Source organism: Mirounga leonina, unplaced genomic scaffold (assembly GCF_011800145.1).
Source record: "Mirounga leonina isolate KUSES-001 unplaced genomic scaffold, KU_Mleo_1.0 Mir_165, whole genome shotgun sequence".
NCBI lineage: Eukaryota > Metazoa > Chordata > Mammalia > Carnivora > Phocidae > Mirounga > Mirounga leonina.
The window spans coordinates 50,532,371-50,551,300 of NW_023270415.1; the positions used below are offsets into that span (position 1 = coordinate 50,532,371).

At 36.1% G+C, this 18,930-nt stretch overlaps 1 non-coding gene across 1 annotated transcript; it reads left to right on the forward strand.

The window, feature by feature from the left end:
* The first annotated feature begins 8,157 nt into the window (after positions 1-8,157).
* On the forward strand, positions 8,158-8,267 carry LOC118015462. The gene has a single exon (XR_004680631.1). It is a non-coding gene; the product is annotated as a U6 spliceosomal RNA (small nuclear RNA).
* Positions 8,268-18,930: the final 10,663 nt, after the last annotated feature.

An 18,930-nucleotide genomic window follows, 5' to 3' on the forward strand; every position in this document is an offset into this window, starting at 1 on the left:
TCCTATTGACGCAAAATATTTCAAAACTTCCTTCTGCCAAATATTCTTTTTTTTTTTCTTTTTTTTTATTCTTATGTTAATCCCCATACATTACATCATTAGTTTTAGATGAAGTGTTCCATGATTCATTGTTTGTGCACAACACCCAGTGCTCCATGCAGAATGTGCCCTCCTCAATACCCACCACCAGGCTAACCCATCCTCCCACCCCCCTCCCCTCTAGAGCCCTGTTTGTTTTTCAGAGTCCATCGTCTCTCATGGTTCGTCTACCCCTCCGATTTCCCCCGCTTCATTCTTCCCCTCCCACTACCTTCTTCTTCTTCTTCTTTTTTTTTTCTTAACATATATTGCATTATTTGTTTCAGAGGTACAGATCTGAGATTCAACAGTCTTGCACAATTCACAGCGCTTACCAGAGCACATACCCTCCCCAGTGTCTATCACCCAGTCACCCCATCCCTCCCACCCCACCCCCCACTCCAACAACCCTCAGTTTGATTCCTGCGATTAAGAATTCCTCATATCAGTGAGATCATATGATACATGTCTTTCTCTTTTTGACTTATTTCACTCAACATAATACCCTCCAGTTCCATCCACGTCGTTGCAAATCCTTCTGCCAAATATTCTAATAAGCATCTATCGATCTATCTTATGAAAATTGTAAGGCAGTACTCTGTACTACATTAAACTAGGGCTCTATTTCCGGCAAGTGGCAAAGACATAAGTTCACATTCTCTTTACACAGACATCTGGATTAGAGCCTTTCAATGAAATTTGTTCCAAAAACAATGACTACATGAGCCTTTCCTGTATAGAGTTCCACAATATATTAATGTAGAGACAAAAAAGTAATAAGAAAAATACATTTAGGGGTGCCTGGGTGGCTCAGTCGTTAAGCATCTGCCTTCGGCTCAGGTCATGATCCCAGGGTTCTGGGATCAGGCCCCGCATTGGGCTCCCTGCTTGGCAGGAAACCTGCTTCTCCCTCTCTCATTCCCCCTTGCTTGTATTCCCTCTCTCGCTGTCTCTCTCTCTGTCAAATAAATAAATAAAATCTTTAAAAATATATATATTTAAAATTTGACAAATTGTTTACATTATCAAGAACATTTTCAAGATCTGTTTAGGTATGTAAGTAGTACACAAATCACGTATTTAGACAAAGTTCCTACTATTTAGAGTTTCACAGTCTAAAACATGGTACTTAAAACTAACATTAGAATTATAAAGGCATCAAATTTAGCATCTGAAAAAAAATTACCGATGTGAACAATAAGGCTAACGATTAGTACAATTCTCCAAGTTGAAGAGTCTAGTTTAACCCCTTGCTTTCCTGATTATCAGTCCAGTTCACTGTCCATTTGTTTGAGAGTCCAGATTTTGTAATTGTCCACTATCAGGGGAGCTTTAATGGCATAAGGAAAACTCCATCATTTTCTCATTAGACAGTGCATGGTTAGAATTCCACCATGTCCAGTTACTCTGAGCTTAAGACATATAATATTCCATTCTGAACCTCAGTTTCCTTGCTGGCCAAACTTTTATCTGTGCAGATGTAAGTGTATAGAACCAAAGAACTAACCAACAGAACAAGAGCTAACAGTTATTGCCACTGCAATCCACTCATCTCTATAGGAAATGGGAGCAGCATAAGCATGTTCTCTGGTAGATTCCATGCAGATTCAATCTTACTGGAAGGCAGGGTACACACTGGTGGTTTATGTGCAGGAACTGGGTATCACTAGTAACAAGTGCTTGGTTAATTAGAGTTTTAAAGTGTATTATAAGCCCTTATTATAATGCAAATCCTCAACACATATATTAAGGCAGGGAGAGGAAAAAAACTGAGGAAGGATAGGGGTGGGAAATGCATATTTTCCTATCTTACATTTTTGCTTATAGTTGGTTTTCTTCCAAAGCCATAGCAACCCCCACAGAGAGGATTTTTGTTTGTTTCTTTTGTCTATTGAGTATAATATTAGTTACTGCATTACCTTATGTATCAGTCAAAAACCAAAAAGGGGAAAAACAATTTCAGTTTGGAAGTATTTTAGCTAAATACACTTTCAATTTTGAAAGGTCTTAATTGTATATTGTTTTATTATTACTGATATCAGTGTTTTGGTGAGGAGGTGCATTGCAGTTCAGTAAGTATGACAGTTCTTTCACATGTATTATGTCTTAAAATCAGAATCTGCAGAATTTTAGCCTATACCCAGATTGGGCCTACAGGTCTATATTCTTTGAGTGGTACAGTATCTATTTTATTTGTATTTAAAAACCTTTAACAAGGACATGTACTCTCCATGTCTCCATAATCCTCACCTGTGTCTTACATCTGGATACTTCATTTTTTTTACACTGCCCATAGCCCCTGAAAGAATTGAAGTTCATAGTCCCCAGGATAAGTATTACTGTTATTTCCATTTTCTCCAGAGAAGAAAATATAGGAATAAAAAAGGAGTAAACCTTAAAGGTAAGGAGGTTGGGAAGAAGTCATTGAAATCATTTGTAGATAACTAAACTTCTAAAATGTGAAGCAAGGATAGAAATCTATTGAAAGTATAAAGCATAATAAGAAAATAACCTCCGTAAAACCAAGGTCTCAAAAGGCAAAAAGAGAGCACCACCTTGCCCAGAAGGTCCCTTGTGTAGTAGTTAGGATTGCCTTTGGCTGTATGTAAGCACCTAAATATAGTGCTTAACAAAACAGGTGTTTTTCCTTTTTGCAGAGTAAGGATTCCAGAGTCAGTTCAGGGCTGATATACGGCTAAAGGAAGTCATCAGAATTGGCTCCTCTTTTCCAACTATATTCCAAACTGTGTAGATTTTGTTCTTATGATTACAAGATGGCTCTCCTATATCCAAGAATCATGTCCCATTCCAGATATGAGCAAGGGGGTGGGCCAAGAAAAAAAGATGCATTGTGGCTTTTGAGCAAAACCATTTCAGGTTCTTTAGCCACATTCAGTAGATCTCTGCTTGCATTTTATTGGTCTGAACTGCATTACACAGCCAAATCTAGCTCTAAGGTAATTTCAGAAAATTAGTACTTCTAACTGAACATCTTGAACAAGATTAGGGTTCTGCTGCTAAAAAAGAAGAGAAGAAATGATTTATTTGAGTAATCTGTTAATAGCTAACAATTAAACAGCACTTTCTACATGCCAAAAACTTTTCATATAACCCATTTAATACAACTCTTCTCTGCAGTATAAATACCATCATATTCCATTTTGACTATGAGTAACCTGAAACACACAGATATTTAATAACATGCAAAAGATTACCTAGCTAAAAATGACAGAGTCAAGATTTGAACCCAAATACGCTGTCTTCAGACACCATGATAATGATATGCTGTGTATATGACACATCTAAAGATGCACAGGATTTAGAACTGCCAGGTACAAAGAGGGTAGAAGTGATGCTATTGGCTAAACTCAAAGTCTGAATACTAAACTACACCACAGGATGACAATCCTTTTCCCCATCCATATTCTCCACTCCTCTTCAGTCCATGTGACTCAAGAATAAAAGACAAAATACTTTTCTACAACTTCAGAATCAGTTATGTTACTTTCAGCTTTGAGTAACAGAAAACCAGTACAAATTGTCTTAAATATTAAGAAACCTATTGGCTCATGTGACAGGAAGTCTAAAAGCAAAGCAATTGCCAAGCCTAGTATGACTGGGGTTCAGCTTTATTTGAATGCTATTCTCCCTTTGTTATCCATAGCTCTGTGGGTTAGCTCTGTTTTAGAAATAGATTTTCTCACTGTCCAAAATGGATGACAGAAACAAGGGATGCAATATTCTTCCATGTCTATTTTCAGGAGAAGTGAGACAAACAGGCTCCCCATACTCTCCTAAGAACAAAAGCCTCCAGCAACTCTCCCCATACTTCTCTCCTTTCCCAAAAGCCTCCAGCCACTCTTCCCTTGTCCAGAATTGGGTCCCTTGCCCATTCCTAAAACAATCACTAACAAGGGGGAATGAGATCATATTACGGCATTAGAATTAATTAAAGATCACTCAGAGTGGAAATGAGGCAAGTTTACATGAATCACCGGCTGTGTGGAGAAGGGGTAAGATCTGAATAAAACCAGGCTCCTGTTAAGACTGTTACAGGATAGATTACTGGTGGGTTGAAATTTATAATATTTAATAGTATACAAATAATAGTATATATGATACTAATATTAATAATATATATACTAACATACTACATTATATATACTAATAATAGCATATAAATTGAATATAAATAATACAATATAAATAAAAACAATGTGGGGAGCCTGAGTGGCTTAGTCGGTTAAGCATCTGCCTTCAGCTTCAGTCGTGATCCCAGGGTCCTGGGATTGAGTCCGTGTCAGGCTCCCTGCTCAGCAGAGAGTCTGCTTCTCCCATTCCATCTGCCCCTCCCCCCACTCATGCTCATGCACTCTCTCTCTCTAAAATAAACAAAATCTTTAAAATAAATAAATAGGGGCGCTTGGGTGGCTCAGTTGGTTAAGCGGCTGCCTTTGGCTCAGGTCATGATCCTGGAGTCCTGGGATTGAGTCCCACATTGGGCTCCCTGCTCAGCAGGGAGTCTGCTTCTCCCTCTGACCCTCCCCCCTCTCGTGTGCTCTCTCTCTCATTCGCTCTCTCTCAAATAAATAAATAAATAAAATCTTTAAAAGTAAAAATAAATAAATAAATAAAGTGTAAAATTCCAGAAGAACCAGTTAATGAGAAAATAATAAAAGCATTAGCTGAGTAAGGATTAGATAAAAGGCAAAGTTTTTTGACTAATATTACATTTCCAACCAGTAATACTGGATACTAGAAGACAAGAATGATGTTTTCTTGAATTTAACAAGGGAAAACTTGTTTTTAAACTTAAAATTATATTCCCAGCTAAACTATCAACCAAGGATCAGAGCAAAATAAATACATTTTCACATACATAAAGATTCAGTAGTTTTATCTCATATGTACACATTCCAAGAAAGTTATTTGAGACTATACTGCAAAAAATAAGAGTGAAAAAGAAAAGAGAAAAATTATGGAATACAAATAATAGGTATACCTGAAAGTGGGATTGCAGGTGGGACTGGAAATACAAGGATTGGTGCAAAGTCTATATAAGAATCAATGATACCTCTAATTTTTCTCCCATACCACACTGCCAGTTATCAACTTCTCAGTACTTGGCTAAAGGCTGAGACTTATTCTTTACAGTAAACCTAGAGATATTCTGTATTTTGTATTCAGTGATAACAACTGAAGATGGGAATTCTGTACTGAAAGGAGAGATTAAATAAAAGGCTATACACTAAATAGTGAGATAGTAAAGCTCCTTCACTGGCTATGTGCTTATGAGCCTGAGTATTGCAGGATTTCTCTCTGGAGAGTGTGTTGAACCCAAGAAAACTCTGTATAGACAGGGACCTCCAGCAGGAAGATCTTTGTCCTATCACCCAAAGCCCACAACCTCACAAGTACTTCTCAAACCCCATTCTATGCTTACACACAAACTTCCAATTAGGTTTTTAGTGTCTCGGTCATATTAGAAACAGAAAATCAAAGATACTAAAGAGTATGAAAAATTCTAACATGAAAGACAGGTACAAAATTATATAGAAAAAAAAGAAGCACTAAGGACACAAAATTCTCAAAGAACTGAAGAAAACTTGTAATTACTGGACTCAGAGACATGGAAAGGAGGGAATAAACAGAATACTAAAAAAGAACTCTTTCAAAATAAAACCAACAAGTCAAAGAAATTAAAATATGATCACATAAATAAAAATTGCAGTGAAGATTTGAATGGCAAAGCCAAAGACATTTTCCAGAAAATAAGAAAAATGGTGAAAGTGAACAAAGGAAAATACAAGAAAATGGTAGTATCCATTCAAGGAGGACTGAGATAATAATAATTCCAGGGAAAGAAAGAAAACGAAGAAGTTTCTCAGAAATGGTTCAGCAAGCAAATGGGAAGCTCAGTAAATGGGGAGACAGTGCAACATATTTTCACATTATGAAATTTCAGAGGATTGAGGGTAAAGAGAAGATCCTGCAAGTTTCCAGGGTGGGAGTGGGGGAAAGAAGCAGGCTACATTCAGATGTTAAGGAAATTATACAGCATCAGACTTCTCTGAATGGCACTGGAAGATAGAATTCAATGCAACACTGGTTTAAAAACTGAGGGAGTCCCTTCTTGGATGCCCCCCCAAAATAATTTGGCATCCATCCACAAAAAAAGTGTTTCTGTGGGAGCCAGCACCATATGCCTAGGTGCCTAGGAGATGTCTCACCCACCTGTGCATTGTGCCATAGTCAAACAAATCTTGGTCCAGGCTATGAACACAAAAGTGGCCCAGGAACTGATCCCTGGCCCTTTGCCTGCAGTCCAGAAGCCCTGGAGAACCCTGACTTAGACAGTCATCATAGATAAGAAAGTCTTTGTGGAAGTCCAGGAATCCTGCAGAGAAGTTCCAGCACACTGTTGGAACAAGAAAATCAGAGACTGAACAAGTTGAAGAGGGTAAGAGAAAGAGCTTGCGTTTATCCATGTCACCGCTCTCCCAAAGTGGCATAGCTAGTGCCATGAGAGCCCTTCTTAGCCTATGATTTCTCTTGTGGAGGAAAGTGAGAACATGTGCGTGAGTGCCTGGCTTCCCCAGCTGTGTGGGATGCTGCCAGAGGCCCATTTCTCTCTCATCCCGTCCAGAGTACTGCATCATGAATTGCATGACTGGGGGTTGTAAGCAGCTAGGAGAACAACAGCAAAGGCTTGGATCATGTCAAAGGAACACCGACCCTACTAAACACATTATGGACTCCATCAGGAGGCCCACCCCATAGCTGTTGAGATGCCTCACCTGTCAATCCCCGCAGTGGGCCCATGGACATCAATAGCACTCTGTGGGCTGCACCCACACACCTTAATGGGCAGCTCTTTGTATGTGTCCCTAACAGTAGCAAGAGTGAGCTTTGGCAGACAAGTAGTGAGCATGCACATAAAGCTGGACTGTATCTATGGGCCAGGAAGAGACCAAAAATGAACATTTAGCATCACCTTTGAGAAAGTAAAAGGGTGGCTGTCAGCAATAGGCCTGGTGTGCAGCAGGATCAAAAGAAAGCATACAAGCTTAAGAATCTGCCACAAAATTTAAGAAACAATACAGATGCACATAGGGGGAAGACAGAGAGAGAGAGAGGCAAACTACAAAACAGACTCTTAACTATAGAGAAGAAACTGAGGGTTGCTGGAGGGGACGTGGGCAGGGGATGGGCTAAACAGGTGATGGGTATTAAGGAGGGCACTTGTTGGGATGAGCACTGGGTGTTATATGTAAGTGATGAGTCACTAAATTCTACTCCTGAAATGAATGTTACACTGTATGTTAACTAACCAGAATTTAAATAAAAACTTGAAACAAACCAACCAACAACAAAAAAGACTCTGCCACAAGAGGGAGCAAGAAGTGTGGAGCAATGTGTATCCACAGAAGATCTGAGAAAGCCCCAGAATGCCTCGTAGGGCTGAAGGAAGATGATTCTTTTCCAAAGTTATTCAGTAAAGAATGGAGGAGGTGACTGCTACTTTAAATGCAAAGATAGCAATGCAAGACTTCAAGGAACACAGAAAGTCATGGAAACATGACACCACTGAAGGATCACAATGATCTTCCATTAATCAACCTCAAAGACATGGAGATCTGCAATTTACCTAATCAAAAATTCAAAATAGCTGTTTTAAGAAAGCTCAGTGAACTACAAGAAAACACAGAAACACAATTCAATGAAATCAGGAAAACAATGTGCAAACAAAATGAGAAGTTAAAAAAAACAACCAGAAATCATTTAAAAAAAAACAAATTCTGAGGTGAAAGGATAACTTTCATTTTATTTATGAAATGAAATGAAAAATGCAATAAAGAACCAAAATCAAAATGGATCAAGCAGAAGAAAGAATCTGAAATTGAAGACAAGACTTTTTAAATGATCTATTCAGAGAGAACAAAGAAAAAAGAATTAAAAAGAGTCAAGAAACATTGTGTGATCTATGAGATACCATTGAACAAGCCAATATGAGAATTACTGGAATTCGAGAAGAAAGGGGGATGGAGGCAGAAAACTTATTTTAAAAAATAATGGCTTGTGTTTGCTTTGTTAGCACATATACTAAAACTGGAATGATACAGAGAAGATTAGCTATGGTGCCTGCCTGCACAAGGATGACATACAAATTCGAGACATTCTATATTTTAAAAAGTAATAATGGCTCAAAAGTTCCACATCTGAAGAGAGATTTGGCCATCCATGTTCACAAACTCATAGGTCCCCTAATTCAACTTATTCTCCAAGACACATTATAAAAGCTGTCAAAAATCAAAGACAAAGAATCTTACAAGCAGGAAGAGTAAAGAAGCTTATCACTTAAAAAGGAACCCCCATAAGGCTATCAGCAGGTTTCTTGGCAGAAACCTTATAGGCCAGGAGAGAGTGGGATACTCTGTGGATCAAAGTTGTCCTTTAGGAATGAAGGAGAGATAGAGATATTCTCAGATAAACAAAAGCTGAGGGAGTTCCTCACCACTAGACCTGACTTACGAGAAATCCTGAAAGGAGTTCTTAAAGCTGCAATGAAAGGGAACTAATAAGTAACATGAAAATATGCAACACACTAGTAAAGGTAAATATAAAGTCAATTTCAGGATATTATAACATTGTATATGGTACTGTGCTAGCCACTTAATTCTAGCAAAAAAATTTAAAGGATACAAGTATCCTTTGGAACATGTCAAAGGAGCACCAACCCTACTAACCACATTATGGACGTATTAAATATAGCAATAGCTATAATAATTTGTTAGTGAATATATAATATAAAAAGATGCATATTGTGAAATAAAAAAATTAAATGAGTAACAAAGCAAAATTTTTATATGTAATTGAAGTTAAGTTGCTGTTAGTTTATAATAGACTGTTATATCAATAAGATGTTTTAGGTAAGCCTCATGATAACTACAGAACAAAAACCGACAGCAGATACGCAAAGATGAAAAGAAGGGAATCAAAGCATTCATCATTATGGAAAACCATCAATTCACAAACAAAGGCAGCAAAAGAGGATGAAAGGAACAAAGAGACTACAAGAAAGCCAGAAAACAATTAATATTATGGAATAAGTCCTTAGTTATCAATAATTATGCAAAATATAAATGAATTAAATTCTTTAATCAAGAGACAAAGTAGCTGAACGGAAAAAAATAAACAACAACAACAAAAAGAACAAACTGTATGCTTCCTACAAGAGACTCGCTTCAGTTTTAAGGACACACATATGTTCAAAGTGAAGGAACAGAAAACTATGTTTCAGGCAAGAGGAAACCAAAAGAGAGCAGGAATAGCTATACTGGTATTAAAATAGACCGTAAGTGACAGGTGGTAAAGATACAAAGAAGATCATTATATAATAATAAAGGGATCAATTCATCAAGAGGATATAACAATCTAAAATACACATACACCCAACATTGTAGGATCTAAATATATCAAACAAATACTAAAAGATCTGAAGGGAAAAACAGACAACAATACAATAACAATAGAATAGTAAGGGATGTCAGTATCCTACTTTCAATAATGGATTGATCATCCAGACAGAAAACTGATAAGGAAATATTGCACTTGAACTATGCTTTAGATCAAATAAACCCAAGAAACATATACCAAAACATTCCATCCAACAGCAGCAGAATACACATTCTTCTCAAGTGCACACAAAATTTCCTCCAGGATAGAACATATGCAAGGTCACAAAACAAGTCTTAGCAAATTTAAGAAGACTAAAATCATATTATTAGGTTAGAAATATCTCTTCATAATGGTATGAAGATAGAAATCAATAACAATAGGAAAATGGAAAAATCCATAATTATGTGGCATTAACACACTCCTAAATAACCAATAGATCAAAGAAATCAAAAGAGAAATTAAAAAATATCTTGAAACAAAGGAAAAGGAAACTCAGCATACCAGAACTTATGGAATGGAGCAAAAGCAGTTCTAAAAGGGAAGTTTATAGTGATAAATGACTACATGAAGAAAAAAGGAAGATCTCAAATATACAACCCAACTTTATATCTTAAAGGAACTAGAACTAGAAAAGAATAAGTAAGCCCAGGGTTAGCAGAAGGAAGGAGACAGTAATGATCAGAGTAGGAATAAATGAAATAGAAAAAGAGGGATAGGAAAAAAATCAATGAAACTAAGAGCCGATTTTCTGAAATGTAAACTGACAAACCTTTAGCTGGACTAAGAAAAAAAGAGAGAAGACTCAAGTAAATAAAACCTGAAATGAAAGATGAGGCATTACAGTGAATGATGCAGAAGTTCAAAAGAATCATAAGATACTACTATGAACAACTATATGCTAACAAATTGGATAACCTAGCAGAAATGGATAAATTCCTAGAAACATACAATCTACCAAGACTGACTAAAAAAGAAACTGAAAATATGAATGACTAAGTTTTAGGAAGAATTAATAATCAAAACCCTCCCAACAAAGGAAAGCTCAGGAGCAGATGGTTTCACTGGTGAATTCTACCAAACATTAACACCAACATTTCTTGAACTCTTCCAAAAAACTGCAGAGGTGTCTATACTCCCAAACTCATTTTGTCAGGCCAGGATTATTCTGATATGAAAGTCAGAAAATGACACTACAAGAAAAGAAAACTGCAAGCCAATATTCTTGATGAATATAGATACAAAAATTCTCAACAATATTTTAGCAACTTAATTCAACAGCACGTTAAAAGAATCATATACCATGATCAAGTATGCTTTATCCTTAGAATTCAAAAATGGTTCAACATACACAAATAAATAACTGTGATATACTACACTAATAGAATGAAAGATAAAAATCATGTGATTTTCTTAGTAGATGCAGAAAGAGCATTTGACAAAATTAATCATCCTTCATGGTAAAAACTCACAAAAATTTGAATATAGAAGGAATGTTCCTCAACATAAGTAAGGTCGTATATGACAAGCCCACAGCTAACATCATACCCAATGATGAAAGGCTGAAAGCCTTTCCTCTAAGATCAGGAATAAGACAAGGGTGCCCACTTTTACGATTCCTATTCAATATAAAGCTGATACCCTACCTGGAGCAATTAGTCAAGAAAATGAAAGGAAAGGCCTCCAAATCAGAAGAAAAGAAGTAAAATTATTTGCAGAAGATATGATTTTATATATGGAAATGTCTAAAACCTTCACTAAAAACTGTTGGAACTAATACAAATATTCAATAAAGTTGCAGGTCCTATAATCAACACACAAAAATCAGTTGCATTTTTATAAACTAACAAAAAGCTACCTGAAAATATAAGAAAACAATCCCATTTACAGTACCATAAAAATACTTAGGAATAAATTTAGCCAAGGAGATAAAATATCTGTACATTTAGATTTTTTATTTTTATTTATTTTAGAGGGAGAGTGAGTAGGGGGAGGAGCAGAAGAAGAGGGACAAGCAAACTCTGCACTCAGTGTGGAGCCCGACGCAGGGCTTGATCCCACAGCTCTGAGATATAACCTGAGCCAAAATCAAGAGTTGGACACTTAACCGACAGAGCCAACCAGGCGCCCCAAAATATCTGTACCTTTAAAATTATAGGATATTGATGAAAGAAATTGAAGAAGACACAAATGTTGGAGTTAATGTAGAGTATGAAATCATCCATAATACCTGGCTTGCCAAAATGTAACATGGAGGACACGGGGGCGAGGGAAGATTTCGGAGAAGGGCGTAAGCCTTTGGAATGCTGAGACCTGCGTGACCACTCTGTCGTAGGAATGCCACGGGGCATCCCATGTGTTCATGAATTGGAGGAATTAATGTTTTTTTAATGTCCATACTACCCAAAGTCATAAATTCAATTCAATCTCTATCAAAATTCCAATAGCATTTTTAAAGAAATAGAAAAAACAATCCTAAAATTCATAAGGGAACCACAAAAAGACCCTAAATAGCCAAAACAATTCTGAGAAAGAAGAGCAAAGCTGAAAGCAACAGACTTCCTGATTTCAAACTAAATTAACAAAGCTATAGCAAAAAATACAAAAACAAAAATAAAAACAAATAATATGGTACTAGCATAAAAACGGACATATAGAACAGTGAAACTGAATAAAGAGCCTAGAAACTATTTCCTCACATATAGAGTCAACTAATATTTGACAAAAAAGTCAAGAATACTCAATAGGGAATGGACAGTCTCTTCCATAAATGGTGATGGGAAAACTGGACAATCACATTCAAAAGAATGAAATTAGAGCTCTACTTAACCACTCACAAAAATTAATTTGAAATGGATTATAGGTCTTAAAATAAGCTTAAAAACATAAAAATACTAAGAGAAAAAATAGGAAAAATCCTCCTTGGAATTGGTCCTCCAGACAATTTTTTGGCATCAAAAACACAAGCAACAAAAGCAAAAATAAACAAGCTGAGACTGTATCAAACTAAAAGGCCTTCTTTACAGCAAAAGAAACAATGAGCAAACTGAAAAGGTAATCTATGGAATGTGAGAAAGTATTTGCAAATCATCTATCTGATAAGGGGTTAATATCCATAATATAAAAATAACTCATATAACTTCAGTAGCAAAAAACCAAACAATCCAATTAAAAAATGTGCAGAGGACCTGAACCATCTTTTTTCCAAAGAAGATATACAAATGGCCAACAAGTGCTTGAAAAGATTCTCAACATCACTAATCATCAAGGAAATGTATATCAAAACCACAATGAGATATCATCTAACAAAAGCATTGGTGAAGATATAAAGAAAAGGGAATCCTTTTGCACTGTCAATAGGAGTAATAACTGGTACAACCACAATGGAAAACACTATGGAGGTTCCTCAAAAAATTAAAAATAGAACTACTATATGGGTGCACCTGGGTGGCTCAGTCAGTTAAGCATCTGCCTTCGGCTCAGGTCATGATCCCAGGGTCCTGGGATGGATCCAGGGGTTCTGGGAGTCAGGATCCCTGCTCAGTGGGGAGCCCACTTCTCTCTCTCTCTCTCTCTGCCCCAACCCCCAGGTGCTCTCATTCTTGTTCTCTCTGAAATAAAATCTTAAAAAAAATAAGATGAATAAGTTCTGGGGATTTAATGTACAGCATCGTGACTATAGTTAACAATACTGTATTATACACTTGAAAGTTGCTAAGACAGTAGTTGTTAAATAGTCTCACCACAAACAAAAAAAAGGTAATTATGTGAGGTGATGGAGGTGTTAACTAACCTTGTTGTGGTAATCATTTTGCAAAATATAAGTGTTTCAAATCATCATGGGGTACTCCTTAAACTTATATAATGATATATAGAATTATATCTCAATAAAACTCAATAAAAAATGAAAAAAAAAAGAAAAACAATTCAGGAAAAGTAATTTACACCCTAGAAATCTATACCCTCATAAACCACATATCACATATTAGGGCAAAATAAGGAGAATTTCAGTCTTGTCAAATCTCAAAAAAAAAAAATTACCTTATATATACATTTTCCCAGGAAGCTACATGAAATTGTACTCTAAAAGTACAAAACAAGAAAGGATGAAAGGAAGAAAGGAAAGGAAGGAAAGGAAAGGAAAGGAAAGGAAAGGAAAGGAAAGGAAAGGAAAGGAAAAAAAGAAATAGAGTATTCAGGAAACCTAGAATCTAATACAGGACAAAATCAAGGGAATTCTCAGGATGATAAGGAAAAAAAAATTTTAGTTACAAAGAGCAATTAGTTGAGAATAGAATAGAAGAAAGGAAGGGTCCAAGAAGGACACCAGCATGGCAGGAAAAACAACAACCTACTTGATTATCTGATAATCTTTTTTTTTTTTTTAGATTTTATTTATTTATTTGACAGAGACATAGCGAGAGAAGAAACACAAGCAGGTGGAGTGGGAGAGGGAGAAGCAGGCCTCCCAGTGAGTAGAGAGCCCGACGTGGGGCTCGATTCCAGGACCCTGGGATCATGACCTGAGCCAAAGGCAGACGCTTAACGACTGAGCCACCCAGGTGCCCCGATTATCTGATAATTTGATTATCGATTATTGGATGTAATAGTGTAATGATATATTACTTGATGTAATAATGACTGTATTACACTGGCAAAGGATTTGGGGGTGAAATAGTGATAGGTCACAGAAAACTGAGAAAATGATGAAGACAGTAATTATGAACTTCAGGAAACAAAGAGATCAAAAGAAAACATAATCACCATACCCTATATAGATTAGCTGTTAATAAACATATAAGCCTTTGATTTAATAAAAAATTTGAAGAAAGTGTGTGTTAGGGGGTATAAATCTGTTACAACTTCATATTTTATGGTAGTCAATATAATCAGTAATAACTAAACTAATAAATTTTTAAGATGTAGTATTTTATTTAGAAATATGAGAGGAACATCGGGGTGCCTGGGTGGTTTAGTCCGTTAGTGTCGGGCTCTTGATTTTAGCTCAGGTCTTGATCTCAGGGTCATTAGTTCAAGCCCTGCATTGGGCTCCACGTTGAGTGTGGAACCTACTTAAAAAAAAAAAAAATATTGAGGAGACCATCAGGAGAATCAGCTAAAAAGAATTGACAATGATTACACCTTTGGGAGTGGGAATTGTCATTGGGATCTTGAGTGGGACAAGAAACTGCTAATTTTCATCATGAGCCTTAAAAATCTATTTGACCTTTAAATCTATGTACATCTATCTGTTTAATAAACATAAAAACTTTTAAAAGAGATATATTAGTCATATAGTTTAATTTTCATTATAAGATACATTTTAAAAGTGTCTTTTAGATGATTTCATTATCAGTATGCCCTGGCATGGTTATTCATAATTCTACATCTTCAGGTCACCCTAAATTCACTTCTGATGCATTATTTTAATATACTCTGGCAAGTAGATATAAGCAAAGATAAGTGATTTGATTAAGTCTATACACATAGCAAGTTTCCTCAAAAAGCTGTTTAGTTTCTTCTTTTGCATTTAGGAATTTATGGCAAAAGTTATAGTTTGGAAAATAAAATCCACCACAGAAGTATTAATATTATTCATGCAAATTATAACAACATTCATAAAATTTACGTGCAAGGTAATCTGTTAGATGGTTATTCAAATGTGACAAAGTAAAGTTGAAAGTAAAATCGAACATCTGGGGCCAGAATATATGTTAATCAGGAGGGTTATAGATGTGCATGTCAATGGATCATCATGCCCTTGAGGAATTCTGAATTTGAAAATACTGACTTTTCCCCCAAGAGTTACCCCTGAGTGAAGTGAATATTCAAAATCGGTAATTGATTTTTATCCTAATTATCTATGTTAAAATTGTAGATTTGCCCCCTTAACATTCATAAGGGTTCTTGGCCATTTCAGGGTTGCCCCCGAGGAACAAAATAATCAACAAAAGTGCTTGTGATAGTTAATTTTATGTGTCAACTTCACTGGCTCTTGGGGTACCCAGATATTTGGTCCAACATTCTAGGTGTGTCTGTGAGGATGTTTTCAGATGTGAATAACATTCGAATGGGTAGAGTAGTAAAGCAAATTGTCCTCCTCAATTCCACAAAGAACCTGATTAGAAAAAGGCAGGTAAGTGAGAAATCCCTCTCTGTGCATCTCACCCTGCTGAGATACCAGTCTTCTGTTGTCTGAATACTCAGACTCAGACTGGAATTTACACCATCAGCTCCCTTGGTTCTTAGGCCTTCAGATTCAGGCTAGAAATATACCATTGTCTCTCTTAGATCTCCAGTTTGTCAGCTGTAGATCCTGGGACTTCTCAGCCTCTCTGACTATGTCAGTTAATTCCCTATAATCTTTCTGTCTCTCCAAATATATATATATACTGTTGGTTCTGTTTATCCGAAGAACCCAGATTAATACAGTGCTTTTCTGGAAGAAAGTTGAAAATTCAGTTAAGCTGCTATTTCTAAGTATTCAAATATTCAGTCAAGCAAACTGGAGTCATAGATGGTTAATTTTTGTCTTAGTTTATTTAGTCTTTTGGCTTGAATGTAACAGGAATCAACTAATGCTAATTTAGGACAAAAATAAGTGAAAAAAGGAAAGATTGGTTGGGAGGAATTTATTTTAAGAAATCCTAAGTATCTCAGTGACATCAAGGGCAGAAGTGCTTCTGCAGTCCATGAAGGGGCTGGAACAAGACATGGGATTCCACTTCATACTCCCTTCTCTACTTTATCTCAGGACATTTGGTTTATTTACTTTTCTCTCTACAGAAAAACTATCACTGCTACTCTGTTCAGGTGGTCATAACCATGCCATAATGCCAAAGGTTTTACTTCTTCATTTGAGAGATCAGCCTATGTAAGGATGAAACTCCTGAAACTAACCCTAGATTTCTAAGGGAGGAATTTGATTGGTCATATTTGAGCCAGGGATGCCCTCGTGGTCCTGTTGGTCACCCAAGTATCCACCAACAGGAACACAGAGTTATGGTGTACAAATATGGCTGCCATCTCCTGTACCTGTGACTATGTGGATGGGGACTGAGAATGGCAGGAGTTCCCACATAAGACAGGTTAATTCTGAATTCACTTTTTCTTTCAATAATATATTAGGACCTTCTATGTGTCCAGCACTGGGGAGGATATGGTTCTGAAAAAAGATGTTTCTTGCTCTCACCAACCTTTCTATCTAGTTAGGTTTAGAGGGACAGGTGTATTGGCTGGTGAGGATTAGATTTTATGTAACTAAATTGTCAATGTAATACAATGCAACAAGTGATATGCAGACAAAAAAGGTGTTATGGGAGCAAAGGAGAAGTATCTCATTCAGACTGGGAGATAAGTGATATCTTCCTGTGAAAAATGACATTTATACTAAGACTACAAAGGTGCCTAAATGTTAGCCTGGTCAAATAGATGAAAGTGAGATATAATAGAAATGACTCTAATATTTATGGAGACACAAAGATAATGTTGATGGATCCAAAACAAAGTAATATTGGAATGTTGATGGGTATCTTAGTTTGGAATTCCCAAAAATCAGATTCTAAGATAAGACAAAATTAGTCCTCTGTGTTGGCAGTGTTCTTAATAGTTTCTTCCAATAAGGATGGCCAACAGCAGATTTGCATAGCAGGATTTGCATTCTCCCAGTGTAGCCCAGCAGAAAAACAGCACCTTTTCCTCAGTGGTTCCATTGGAACAGGAAAAAGTTCCAGGGCTGACTCTAATGGGAATAATCTGGGCCACTGAACCAATCACTGTAGACAAACACCTAGAGTATTCTGGTCAGGGATTGAGGACAGTCACATTTGTATCACATGACCAAATAGTGGATGAGGAGGAGTTATTCTTTAAAAAATATCACAGCATTATTACCTGAAAAGAGAATGGATGCTAGGCAGGCAAAGTCCACACATGTCTACTAAAATTTTGGGCGATAGTCCTTTAATATTTATTTTATACTTGAAGATGCGATGTATTATATAGACTTAGCAATAAAGAACTTCTTCTTTTTTTTTTTTTTTTAAATAGAGTTGATCCCGTGACTCTCTTCTATCAGAGTAGTACCTTGGACATAAAGGATGATTTGCAAAGAGTAAAAACTGAAGTCATCCACACTTTGGTTTTCAGTACACCATAAAAATTTACACATAAAGAGAATAGTGATTCTTAACTCGTAATGGTCCACAGATGGCTTTTTCACAGACATTTTTAGTAGCCAGTGAATTCAATAGATTCGCTCCTTAGAACATATTTTTTGTACATACAAACTTCTTTTGAGAGATTGACCGTCTACACGAAGCCCAAGTTAAACCCCTGATGTAGACTGAATGTTTTCAAAGCCCTTGGCTCCTTTGCAAGTAAGCACATAGTCCTTTTCATAGTTATAACATAGGAATGCCATTTAGATGAATTTGTTGATTTTTATTTTTAAACTGCTCAAATTATAAAGATGTACAAATCCGAAACACTATTTTCATACTGCATTCTTGTTCAATTCAGTGTCACAATCTTAAATCAAGGCAGATAAACTGTATTCAATTTCTGGTGAGGATACAAGGGCAAAAAATTAAGTCTTTCTGAAGCTTTTGAATATTGTTTACTCCCATAATAAAGGAGGCAGCTTGCTGCCTAATAAGATGTGGCCTGGAAGGTTGCTTTATCAATTTGTCAATCCCTTGGAGGAAAAAACACATTTTAAAAACAAATCCAAGAGTAAGACATACATGAATGCAATCCATTTACACTGAGAGCACATTTCTGTACTGTGCCAAATAAAGTAAGAATTTTTGTATAGAAATTTATTCTTCTACCTTGCCATCCTTAAATAATACGATGTTCAAGAATTATATATATGTCTGTGGGAAGCACTTTAGGGTTTTTTAGACTTTTCTATAAACAGTGTTATTTGTAAAACAACCATAAATTTGTGAAAATGGTAACATGCTAAATTTGTAGGTTTGTCATAAAATACAATAAAGTACAGGATATGAACAATTGTTTTTTTAAGATGAGTATGTACCAAATATTGCATGGAACTGATTAATACTAAAAAAAAAGTTGCTTATTTGAAATACAAATTTAATAGAGCATCCTATTTTAATTTTTGAAATCTGGCAACCCTATAAACCTGCAAACAATATTGCTTTTATTTACTTGTAAATAAACCTTTGATTTTCTACATTAAAGTAGTTTTGGTAGTGGCATCTCATTTTATTGTCAGATATATGTTTTCGGCTAAATGGACGATTAAGAGTATATACAATTATATTTTCACTGAAGTTGTAATAGAATACTTCAAGCTTTTTTTTTCCGTAAGCAGTGTCCACTCACATCCCTTTTCACTCCTGAAGAACTTTATGAAGAAAGCCAGACTGA